The following is an 8,320-nucleotide window of genomic DNA, read 5'->3' on the forward strand; positions in this document are numbered from 1 at the left end:
GCTAGGTGTGGCAATCAGGTCGAGTTCGGGTTGGCGGGTCGGGTTGAGATCCAAATATAACAAAAAACCTGCTGACCTGAACCTGACCCGCCAACCCGAAACAGGTCAGGATACCTGACACGAACCCGAAAATTTTGGGTTGGTGGGTCGACTCAAAATGACTCGAAATTTAATTTTAATTTATTAATTTATCACTGTAATTTTTAATAAAATCAATTTCTCACAAAATTAATTACATCATTAAGTAATAAAAATTTAAATAAATAATTTCAAACCAAATCTAAAATAAATTAAACACCATAAAACTGTTTTATCCCAAACCAAATATAAAATAAATTAAAACAGCATAAAAGTAAAAAATAATATAATATATTATTTGTCCAAATATAATAATTTCAACTTCACACAAGTTAAATAAATTCATTTAGGATTAAGTAATTAATGCCTTTGAAAAAAAGAATGATTTAGTTTAGTTAGATAAAATAATTTTTATGTTTATTAAATTAATGTTAATTCGTAAACGGGTCATATCGGGTCATATCAAGTCACCACGGGTTGACTCGAAATCGACCTGCTTTCTTTTCAGGTACATCGGGTTCGACCCAATTCGGACCCGAACCTCCGAAATCTCAACCCAAAACCATTAATTTCATGTTAGGTTCGTGTCATGTTTTCGGATCGTGTCAGAAATTGCCACCCCTAATACTCGCCTTATTCCTGTCCATATGTTAAGTTAGAAGACATTGCCGATGTCAGTCACTGCTGATATCTGTTCGTTATGAAGCCGTTTGCATTTGATAATACATTCCGACATTCATAAAGTTGTTATTTTAACTAATTTGAACACTTAAATTGGCAGAACGACCAAGCGTCTGCCAACAAATGTGGACTCGATGGAATGCCACAAAATGATGGAAATGATCTTCCACCATAAACTGATGCATTGTGTGAAGAAAATAATATTATGATTCTCCCCCTGAATGTCCTTTGCCTGTGGTTACAGTTGAACTTGGTCTTTTGTGTGTATAACATTAAAATCGGATGTAACTTTTTACTTTCTACAATATTTCTCTTTTGCTTTTGGTTTTTCGCTATCCAATAAAGTAGTGCTCTTAACTTATAAACATGGCTATTGTTGACTTTCAATTGTTAGTACTTCTGACTTAATTTACATGAGCTTATCTAATTTAATATCAGTGTATTCAGGAAGCAGAATTCAAGATCGATTTGTAGCACAAACATTAAATTGCTTTCCATGTTATTGCACAGTCCAAAATATTAAACCCATTTACGCTCCCTCAACAAAGGAAAATAACTTAAAGCAAAATCCATTACACTGTAACAAAATCCACAAATTTTACCATAAAATTTTAGATACAATTATCCACAATACTTAAATTAAACTTAAAAAAGAATATGAAATTTCCTTTACATATGAATGACATTGTGCAATTTACTACTATCTTATCTTATTTTGAGACTAACAAAACAACACACATGTCTAAACATACACTCACAAAGAAGCAGAATACATTCTGTTTTTTTTTTTTAACTTAGCAAAAATCAAGTGCATTCGGATGTAAAAATCACCTCACATTTATGAGTAACCAATACCTTGTACATGTATCGGTATGTTGTTCACCTTTTTTTTCCAAATAATAAATTAACAAACAAAATGTCACAACAAAAAATCCCCATAAATTGTATTGCTTTTAAGTGGTCGTTTGTGCATTGATCGGACATGATTTTGTGCATATTTTTAACTTGTCACCTTGGGCATCATTTAATTTCTCGCCATGTGCAAGCACGGTATTTATCTGCTAGTCAATAGAGAATGGGCGTAGCAAAAGAATAGTAAAATTTGCCTCAAATGGTTGTTTTGTACACTTTGCGTATTGTTGTTATATGCAACCCATTTTCATTGGCATTGGATTCAGAAATAGCTTTGGATAAGAAGCCAAAAGGAAAAGAAAATCTAAAAATTTATGCAAAGCGTTATCTTTATATGAGTCTCTCTTCCTTGCTCTATTTTCATGTAGAAACCTTCTTTAATTGGCGGTACTTTTGGAAGTCCAAAGATAGTAAATATCCTAAAACTTTTTCTTTACTGTTTCATCTTTTAGTTTCCACTCTAACTGATTAACTGTTCAAACATATTAGAATGAAATTTCCAAGAAACTAGTTGACAATTTTGCTGAGCAATTTTTGTACTTTTTTATCAACTTGTCTCGCTCTGCAACTATTCCTTCCTCTAGCAAATTTAATGACAATCAAATCAAAATCTCCTGAGATGGAAACAAGTTGATTGCATTAACGATCACTAGTTTTTGCATAAAGGATTTCACATATCAAAATTCTCTCTTCAAGAAAATACTTTTTTTTTAATGAAAGAGCCCATATTTTTGTTAACATAATCCTTTTTTTTTTGTTTGTATTACACAAATCTCTGTTCTCTACAAATTGTATTGAAAAATTGTATCACTTTTATAGGGTTGGACATAATCCATCTCTTTTCACTACACAAACAATTTGATCCGTTTTAACTGATCAGAATGAAAAATCAAAGAAACTAGATGGCAATTTTGTTAAGCAATGTTTGCACTTGTTTATTCTACTGATCTCGCGCTGCAATAGTTCCTATTGAGATCTATTGAGATCACAATAGATTGTTTGCATTAAGGATCACTAGTTTTTCCATAAAGGATTTTATTAGAATTTATGATGCATTCTGACCAGTGACCCCACATCAAAATTCTCTCTTCAAGAAAAGTCTTTTTCTTTTTTTTTTTTGAAAGAGATTATATTTTTGTCAACATAATCTTTTTTTTTTTTTTTGCTTTTCATTACACATATCTCCGCTCTCTATAATTTAAGTAGAAAAATTGCATATGTTTTTAGGATTGGATGTAATCCATCTCTTTCCATTATACATAGACAATTTTAAAATATGCCTTCACGTTTTGAAGTATTTTGTCAACAATAGAAGAAGATGGAGTTGCTTTTACATTACTGCTATAATTGGATGCCCTCAATTTTTGAAAATTATAAAATAACTTAAAAAAAGTTTAGTTTTTTTAATATTGCCTCACTCTTACCTCCTCATGTTTCAAAAGTATTCTATCTAGCGCCACTATTGTCCCCCAAAAATATTGGAATTTTTTAAATTTGCCCTCACTCTTTCTAAAAGAGAACCTTGAAATATAACATAATGCTATTTTTAATTTCTTTCTAATAAATCTTATTTACTTAACATTGAACTTCATTTTATATCTAATCATACGAATCACAGGTGAACCAAATAATTCTTTAACAGTTTAACTGTGTGAAAATTATTTGTGGACAGGTTAAAAAGTATATCTATTTGTGAGAGCCTGAAATTAATTGTGTAATTTATATTTTATCTAGAATTGAATATGTTGCAATTTGCTTGTTATTATTTAAATTACGAATTTACTTGTTTCTTGTGATTAAACAACTTGATTGTACGCTAAATTGGTGTAGGATCAACCCTTATAGGAATTAAAACTACCTAGAATAAGAAATTAATGGGGACATAACATGATAATATAGAAGTGAGGGGTAATAGTTAAAATAACTCTTGACAACTCACGTATGATTGACAAGTGCAGATGACTGAGAGCCAAGTGTCGGTAATCATGCAAGACATAAACTCCTATAGTCAAAGTTTTCTTTTCGTCTTGCTCCATTTTCTAGCCGAGAGGAAGAAGAAAACTTGAGAGAAAATTTGAAGTTTGCTTCCTTGTTTCAGCCCATGGAGACTCGAGTATCTTGTCTCCATTTCCAGCTGAGAGGAACCTTGTGTATTAACTCCATTTCCAGCCGACAGAAACTAGAGGGAAAGCTGAGAGAAAACCTTGTCTAACTCTATTTCCAGCCGAGGAGAAATCAGGAAGGTGAGCTAACTTCCAGCTTGATTTGTAGCAGCAAAAATAAGGTAATATGGCTTAGAAACTTCAATTTTCCCATATACCTTAGAGAAATTTGGATGCATGTTTGGTTTGATGTTTGATGGAAGTAAAATTTGTGATAGGAAGCTGTTTAATGCTGGAAATTTTTCCAGCTTGCACCGAGCTAAGGAAGCTCATTTCTATCCAGCTTTTGGTTTATAGTATGTTGCAAGTTGCTAGAAAATCTTTTACTCCTTTTGGTGAATGAATCTTGGTGAAAATATGGAATGCATGTGAACTTCATGTTTGCTGAAATTTCCAGGATTGAGGCTGAGTTGAGCTATGCATTATGGTTTCTAGTTGCAATTTTTGGTTGAATTTTTTGGGAAATGCTCTATGTTATAAGCATGTTGGTAGGTGATTTAAGGTTGAAAGTAAGTGAGAAAGGTGCTGCTTTGGATGAGAAAAATGGAAGAAAGTTTGCTGAAATTTCCAGTTTGAACCGTGGGAGGAGGGCTGTGTTTCCCAGCTTGTAACTTCCATTTTGTTGAAATTTTTCTAGGAGATTCATGGCTTTATACTAACATTATGATATATTATATGATTTATGTTTGAATCATGAAAGAAAGTTGAGTTGTTGGTTAGAAATCCACATGCTTGTAGCCTGTTTGGAGGAAACTTCCAACTTTGAACCATAGCTAAATTTCAGCCTTCAAAATTTGTTGCTATTTTACTGCAAATTCTTGTAATATACCTTGGTTTAGATTTATATCAAGTTTGGTGTGATAAATCTAAAGGCTATAAGAAACAAATGATGAATGGTATCACTGGATTTTCTTGCTTGAAACCCGAGAGTATGTAGCTGCCATTTTCTTTAACTTTAACTCCAAAATGTTAGTTGCAAACTTGTACCTTTTAGCTCATTAAACTTTTAATGCTTTAAACATGACATGCATGAATAGATTCACCAGTTTTTTTTTTGGAAAATTTGAAGTAATCTTGGTGAGAAAAATTCTACTCAAGGAGCTGAGAGTGAGGGTAAGGTTTCTCAACCTTTCATCTGGGATTTTTAAGAATTTAGCTAGGAAATCCTTCTTATATGTCCAGTAACATCTTTATTTAGAGTTGCAGGCTAGTTTTCCTGGGTGAAAATTCGTTTAATGGGGCTGGAGTAGCTATATAAGGATTGTATGGCTGTGAGACTTGTTAGTTGCCCGATTGGGAGTCTAGCTACAATTCTTGTTTTTAAAACAGAGATTTTGGAAAGTTTTGCTGGATTTTCAAAGCTGCATGTTCTCATTTCAGTATATAAGTGAGTGCATGTTGGATATGGTTGATAATTTGATAGATTGAATGAAAATCTTGAAAAATATATGGCTGGAATTTCAGTTTTGGGACTCGAATGATTGGTGTGTTTTCTCAGGCTTAACTTCCATCTTGTGAACTGAAGTTTATACAAATATTGGTTAAAATTACGCTATGGTACTCTGTTTTGCTCTATATATTATGCCTACATTGATTTGAAAAGAAATATTGAGTCTTTGGAAAAGAAACTTGGGGCTAGTTGAGCTTGCAAGACTGTTTGGACAGATTGGGATAGTTAACGAGTTCAAGTTGTCTTCTGAAAATTTTAGGAGATTTTAATCAAACTTTGAACTAAGAACAATCTATAAAGAGTAATGGTAAAATGCAGGCTGGATTTTAGGAGATTTGAACGAAGGAACTAGTGAACTTTCGAGCTTTTTGCTAAAATAATACTCTTTCTAAAAAATATTCTCAATATGATTCACTTTCAAATTTTATTCCGATAATGATATTATTATTGCCACCTTATTATCCTGATTGCCACGTAGGATAACAAGAAAGGAAACTTTTGATCTAGTTTATAGTTTCCAACATGAGTTAAAATTTTTAATTTTTTTTTAATCATAGAGACACAATAAGATTGCATAACTTTGATAATTTTCTTATAATTATTTAAAAAAAAATTCTACCATTATTGACCTTACTATGATTGGTCTCTACATTTTTCTTGAAATGAATCAAACCTATTGCATATATTTTTTTCAAAAATTAAATTTGAAAAATTCAAAACTTGCAACAAAAATTGTAAGCAATAACAAGAAAAAGTTACAAAAACTTCAAGGTTATCATATTTGTTTATATTATCCTTCTTACTCTTTGAAAAAAAACTTTTACAAGATGTAATAAAACTGAAATTTTCAAGTTTTCAATTGCAAACTAAAAACTGCTAGATTATTTTCTCCTAGACTTTTTATCAAACACATGGTGTAAGAAATCATTTGTTAGACAATTAATATTCAAAAATTTTTTGAACACCATAGCAATGTTCCAAAAATTGCACAATAGAAAAGATAAGAGAATAATCTTTGTTTACCTTGATATTATCAAGGATGATAATGAATTTTTATATACTATTAATATAAATATTGACTTCTCAAAATTACGTTTGACAAGGAAAAGACAATGAAAGGAAAAAACACAGGAGAGAGAGAATCAAGAAAAATATTAGATGGAAAAAAGAAATAGAGTGTGCTTCTATCTCCGTCCTGACACATGTGCAACCTGTGTGGCAAAAAAAAATTATAAAGGTACTAAATTTTAAAATTAAGTTACTTTGGGTATATGTTTTAGAAGGAGAGTTATTTTGACAATAAACTCGTGAACTTTCTGCCAAAAACATGAAGTATGTCCTGCTAAAATCTATTTTAAGCAATCCTAATTTAATACTTAGATTCTACCTTTTAACTTTGAATTTCTAAGGTAGAAACGAACCAAAACTAATCAAAACTTTTATAAGGTAACTTAGAAAAGTTTTACCTATAAAACTCATCCAAAAATCTAGGAGGAAATCAAAGAAATTCATAAGATCTCTAAACTGCCAAACTCTAGAAAGCTTACTTTGAACCTTGATTTTAAATGATCCTTAAAACCTAAATCCCAACTTTTATTGACATATAATCATCTTAAATCTCCTTCTAAATATGTATATACATTAAACATCTTGGATTATATATACACATATACATACTTTAGTCAAAATAATCATGTGAACCTTAATTTCACCATTTGGGAAAATTAATAAGTTTATAAATATCTTAGAAGCCGAGGGTGATTCGGCGGAGGGTCCAAGTATCGAGGTGTGACTCAAAATACTTTAGGTGAGTGTTTCTGGATTTGTGTGTCAAGCTTATGCTTTACTTAAGTGATGTTATGTGATAAATGTGCTTATTATGGAATATTGCTAGCAATTCATTATAAAGTGTATTTCAATTGTCCTTTGCCTTCTAAGTTGGGGGTGTACTTTATCACACTCGACTAGTTGAGTTTGGAGGTTGATAATTGACTAAGTGTTACTGTAAGTGTGCATGAATCTAAGCCGTATGTGTACTTACCACACCGGCTGAACTGAGCCCCAAAACCCCCTGTTCAACAGACTATTCGAGCCAGTAAAGGATTTGGTCGAATAGGAGGTAGTTTGGGATAAGTGTTTCGGTATACTCGAATATTACCCTGAAGTTTGGAGATTATTGAACTGATTAATGAATATAGGGGATCGTTTATTGTTTTAGAGGATATTAGGGGGTGATTTTGGCGGAGTGTGTAGTGATATTGAAATGACTCCCAGAAGTAGCTTGTATCCTTTTATATTGAATGAGTTATTATATTGTGAAATGTATAGTGTTATATAAGTGGCTCCTAATGAGCACCATATCCTTTTGAAAGTAATTATATAGTGAAGTGTTCTTTACTTGTTTAATTTTTATTGGTATAAGTTTTTGTTGAATGTTGCTTGTTCGGAAAATCTCATTAGCGTAAACTCATCCCTTTAGCTTTGTTTTCCTTACAGGAGTTGAGGTTGGAAGAAGCGTCGAGCAAAGATAGACAGTTTTGGGTGGTCAAATTTGTATATCGCTATTTAAAACTTGTATTTTGTTTCTTTTAATGGACGAATTTAAATTCTAGTCTAGTTGGCTATGTACTTAAGATTGAATGTGCGGTTGTTAAATGGAAATGCTATCTCTGAAGTTAATGTGAGTGAGTGAGCCATGGCGAGAGTTAGGCAGACAGTTTGCTAAACCCTAGGTTTCGCCCTAAGGGGTAGTGGGATCGTCACACTATTAGTCTTATAAGTAACATTAACAATTTTGCAATCATACCATTAGATAACATGATAATTACTGCACATCATAAATCACAATCTATATAATTTTTTTTATTTTATTTTTGCAATGTTCAATAAATTTGTTAATGCGTACCAAGAGGGTCTTGGTCTAATAGTTAAAGTTGAGACGTTAGGAATTAGAGGTCCTAGGTTTTAACACCTTTATCCTCTCTCTACTTCTTAAGTCCCACTCCTCCTCTGCAAGAAAAAAAAATTTTTAAAAAAT

General features: G+C 31.8%; 1 long non-coding RNA gene across 1 annotated transcript; it reads left to right on the top strand.

Annotated features, from left to right (window-relative positions):
• The first annotated feature begins 3,721 nt into the window (after positions 1 to 3,721).
• Positions 3,722 to 7,967, top strand: LOC140010277 (uncharacterized). Its single transcript, XR_011817581.1, has 2 exons — positions 3,722 to 3,955; positions 7,780 to 7,967. It is a non-coding gene; the product is annotated as an uncharacterized lncRNA (long non-coding RNA).
• Positions 7,968 to 8,320: the final 353 nt, after the last annotated feature.

Source organism: Coffea arabica, chromosome 7c (genome assembly GCF_036785885.1).
Source record: "Coffea arabica cultivar ET-39 chromosome 7c, Coffea Arabica ET-39 HiFi, whole genome shotgun sequence".
NCBI lineage: Eukaryota > Viridiplantae > Streptophyta > Magnoliopsida > Gentianales > Rubiaceae > Coffea > Coffea arabica.